Source organism: Petaurus breviceps, unplaced genomic scaffold, assembly GCF_028583685.1.
Source record: "Petaurus breviceps papuanus isolate PSGF00001 unplaced genomic scaffold, PetGlider_PUasm1.0 567, whole genome shotgun sequence".
Lineage (NCBI taxonomy): Eukaryota > Metazoa > Chordata > Mammalia > Diprotodontia > Petauridae > Petaurus > Petaurus breviceps.
This window is the reverse complement of record NW_027186383.1, coordinates 1,531,411-1,536,075: the sequence shown is the minus strand read 5'-3', so window position 1 is coordinate 1,536,075 and position 4,665 is coordinate 1,531,411. Positions and strand designations below refer to the sequence as shown.

Below are 4,665 nucleotides of genomic sequence, written 5' to 3'. Positions count from 1 at the left end.
GGGGGGGGGGGGGGACGGTGCATACAGAGGGTACCGTAATGTAGCGTGTAGCACAGGGGATCACCTTCACTACAGTAGCAATCTCAATAGGGCTTATTTTCGGGGGAGGGCTTATTTTAGAGGAATCTTACACAGTAAGGGGAGGGCTTATTTTTGGGATAGGTCTTATTATCGGGGAAACATGGGTAGCACCTGGGCACCAGAAATGCTGCTCCAGCGTCAAGGGAACTTCATGCATCAAACACGTGCCTTGGGCTGGGCACTTCCAAGGCCTCTCTCCTGTGACTCCCTTTGCAGCCAGTCCCAATCTGCCTTCCCACCTCATCTTTCAGTTAGAGGGGGCCTTTACAAATGACCAAAGATCTAGTGAAGCCATCTGGCAGCCTTTTCCCAGTTATTACAGTGACTGCCAATCTCCCTCTCCTGGATCCAATCTCCTTTGTGGGTTTTGATGGCACTGCTCCCTCCCGCTTCTTCCACCTGCCTGACCACTCCTTTGCTCAGTCTTCATCCCCATATTCCTGTTCAACAGTGGGCCTGCCCAAGTTTCATTCCTGGGCCCTCTTCTCTTCATCCTCTATCCTCTGTCTTGGTGAGCCCATCAGGTGACATGGATTTAATTATCATTCCTAGGCAGATGCCTTCCAGATCTCGACATCAAGCTCTAGTCTCTCTCTGGAGCCCTAGTCCAATATCATCAAGCACCCACTAGCTATCTCAGAGTAGATGTCCTCCAGGCATCTCAAACTCAAAATTCTCAAGATCGGACTCATTATCTCTCCTCCCCAAACACTCCTCTTCCGAACTTCCTTATTTCTTTTAAGAGCACCACCATTGTCACAGTCACCAAGGTGTTCACACTTTGTACCGGACTCACCTTACTCAGTTTCCAGATCTTCTCATTTCTCCCATCTCTTATAGTCGTCCCCTTTCCCCCTGCCTTAGTTCAGGTTCTTATCACCTCCCACCTGGGCTGCTGCAGTGACCTCCTTATTAAGCTCCAGATTCTCTCTTCTCCAATACATCCTTCATCCAGTGCCAAGTCTGACTATACCACTCCCCTACTTGTTGAAGCCCAGCAGTTCTCTATGACATAGCCAAGACCAACTATTAATATGCTTTGGCTTTTAATTCCCTCCCAATTTATTTCCAACCTTACTGCCTAGCTATGCTGAGATTAATCTCCTTCATGAACCTTGTAGTCCAGCCAAGATGGCCTCCTTCCTGTTCCTTCTCTGTGATGCTCATCTCCCATCCCCAGGCCTTTGTATGGGCTGAAATCTATGCCCTCATCTACATCTCTCATAATTCCCAGTTTCTTTCAAGGCTGTTTTTCTGAGGGGGCCTTTCCTGAACTACCCCCTCCAAGCCAAGAGCTAAATATGACTTCCTGTAAGTCACCTGGCATTTATTTTGTATGTGTGTCCATGCTGTCTTATCTTAACTAGACTATGAACTCGGAGAGAATAGCTACTCTCTAACTCTTTTCTTTGTATTCCTAGTCCTTAGTCCACTGCTTGACACATAGCAGTCACTTGACAATGCCTATTATTATGGTCATGTATTATCATTTATTATTATTACATCCCGGTCAGTCAGGAAAGCTGCCAACCTCAGCCTCCCTGAAGGGAGCTCAATCAACTCAGACTGGGCCAATTCCATCCAACCTGCTCTCAGCTCCCCATCCTTTGCTACTTTACCCTTTCCCAGCATCCCACTCCTCCCTGGGCACCTGACCAGAAGGAGATAAGGGAAAAGGAATGGACAAGGGCTCCATTCTCCCATTTTCTCCCTCTTACTCTATCATTAACACCTCATTTTCAGGAAATCAAAGTCCTGCAGGTGGATTCCAAAAATCAGTGTCACAATTATAAGACTGGAAAGAAATGACTAAGCAGCACTTCATTAAAAAAAAGTTACAACTAGGAGTTCAAGTGGCCCCAAGCTCAGTGTGAACCAGCAGTGGGTGTGGCAGCCAAAAGAGCTAATGAAGACTTGGGCTGCACTGAGCAGGGCATCACATCCAGGCTGAGGGCAGCAGTCTTGCTGCTGTGCCCCACCCTGGTCAGACCACATCTAAAATATTATATCCAGTACTGGGTGCCACATTTCAGGAATCCATTGACAAGGTGGGTGTGGTCCAGTGGAGGGCAATAAGTATGGTGTGAAGGAACCCAAAGTTATGACATTCAAGGATCTTTTGAAGAGACCAGGGACACTCAGTCTAGACAACGGAAGAATCAGGGAATCCATGATATTTCCCTGCTATATTCCCTGATACTTATTCAGACAGACTCTCAGGTAGAACAACTAGACTTATATAATAAAAAGTTTATTTTAAAACAATACAACAAAATAATATAATAAAAAGTTTATTATAATTTAAAAAAAAAAAAAAGACTATGACATGGAGGAGAGATCAGTCTTGTTCTTTTTGTCCCAAAGGGCAGAGCCAGGAGAAATGGGTGGAAGTCACAAAAGGCACATTAGGCTGGGCAGAAGAGAAGCCACCCTAACAAATGTATGTCCAACGGGAATGGGAAGGGGGTTCCTTCTCATGGTAGGTTTTCCACCAGAGGGCACATCACCACTTGAGAGGTCCAGGCACAAATGGCCTCTGAAGTTCCTTCCCTCAATGCCAAGAGTCTCCAGAACAAAAAGTAAAATAAATAAAAATTTTAAAACTTTGTTCTTGTTCTTTTTTGTTGTAGATTGTCCGGCATGTCTGAGGGTGAAGTGGAATTGGGACATCTCCAAGTTCATAACTTCTGAAACCTTAACAACCTCAAGGAATCTGGTCCATAAGACCTTGCTTGACCTCGCAGCTCTGAGATCCTGCAGAGCATTGAGACTGAGTGGAAAAACAGCCCCGAAGCTAAGCAGTCTTCCAGCGCTTTTCAGCATCTCTCTTGGGGGACTTTCCCTCAGTGCTGATCTGTGTGTCCTGGTCATCCTTGCTGTCCCTGTTGTTTGTCATGGATGTATGTTGTTGGTCTGATCGTTCGGGGTTTGGGTTGTTTTGTCTTGTTTTCTGAAAATTTTGAGATTCAGGAACACATATAAGAGAAATCTTGGTTTTGGAATTGTTTTCCCTTTTACTGTGTTTTTTTTTTAATGTATATTTTTTTATGAAAGAAAGATGAATTCTTGTACAGTTCTGTTTAAACTGGACCAAGGCTCTCAGAAAAAATGGTTGCCCCCACCCTGGCCCTTCCTCCTCCCATGATTCTTGCATGATTTCAAGTAAGCCTGGAATTCAGATTCTCAGATGCTCCTCCCCTTTCTCAATCTTCCCCAGCTTGCTCGGCTCACCAGTTCTTTTTTTGGTATTTTCTATTTCAATGTATATGTTGCTTATTTGTTTTATTTATTGAGATATTTTTAACAAGCTAAAAGACTGCAATCTTGCTGTGTATACTGCTTCTCTTGCCAATAGCTAATAAAGAAGCCATGCAGTTGCTTATCTCTGGGTCATCTTGGTGATCTAAGCAGTCATGACATTAGTTCACTCAAAGGTAGCACAGGCTCTGGACCCAATCCCCCAAGCATCCATTGAGACAATACACCAAGTCCCCAAAGCTGAGCTGCTTCAGGGTCATGGTTGGGGAGTTGTCATTCTAATACTATAGCTCGTGAGCCCCCATCAGTGTGCTCCCCTCATTGGTTATCAGGTGATATCACTTAGTCACCCTAAGGGTGTTTAGTAACATAGTACACTAAGAAAAGTTAGTACAAGCATCACTCTCTCCACCCCTCCCCCACCAAAAGTCTGAGACACTCTCCCACAAGTGCATAAAGAGTCCAGGAGAAAGTGAGCTTAAGCTTGGAGAGTACATATGGCAGGGTGGGAAACTCACAATTTCTGGTTACTGGAAATCCTTTTCTCCCATTTGTGGGGTGCTCAAGAATGAATGAATGAATCAATGAGTAAATAAAGTGTGAGTGACTTACTATGTGCAAAGTCCTATGTCAGGCACTAGAGATACAAATAGAGTCAGACCATCCCTGCTCTTAAGGTGCTCACACTGGGGAGAGAATCTATATGGAAAATTTCAGTTCCAAGTCAAGTGGAAGAGTCCCATGGTTCTTAGCAGATGATCAGATCTCTTCTTTATTATCACTCTCATCGATAAATTCTATCAGTCTCTGATGGTGGCCCATTCAATAGCACCAAGGACTTTGGTGACAAGAACTTTTTCCTCTGGGTCTTCAGTAGCTGGGATCTCAGTACCTACAGGACCTATGACCAGGCTGCTTCCCAGGATGATGCTGAGGGCACTGCCCTGGAGACAGTAACATTGGCAAGGCTTTGGGTTCTGTGTCCTGGGCTGTCTCCATCAGGATCCGAGTGTGGTCAAGGTGGCAGAGCCAGTTTGCCTGAGCTGGTGCATGCTGCCTCCCATCTCTCCATCAGGTTACCCTTCTGCGTCAGGCAGGCTGGTCTTTAAGGGGAAGTTTCTTGGCAGTTGGTGGAGATGGATAACACCTTCTTCACAGGAGTCGTTTCCTCCAGATGATGGCTAGAATAGAAATAGGATGAATGGTCTGGGAGTTGCTACCACTCCTAAGACTTCTATACTCATTTGCCTGTTGGTGGTGATTGCTCAGCAGTTTTCATGAATGGTGATGAAGAAGGTGGGCCTCCCCCCCACCCCCCGCACTGAT

At 45.4% G+C, this 4,665-nt stretch overlaps 1 protein-coding gene across 5 annotated transcripts in view; it reads left to right on the top strand.

The window, feature by feature from the left end:
- TWIST2 (twist family bHLH transcription factor 2) overlaps positions 1–3,463 on the top strand; it is an 81,448-nt gene extending 77,985 nt beyond the window's left edge. For all 5 annotated transcript variants that reach the window (XM_069103113.1, XM_069103111.1, XM_069103114.1 and 2 more), the window contains exon 3: positions 2,712–3,463. The gene's annotated coding sequence lies outside the window, so the exon portion shown is untranslated. The remainder of the gene's footprint in view (positions 1–2,711) is intronic.
- Positions 3,464–4,665: the final 1,202 nt, after the last annotated feature.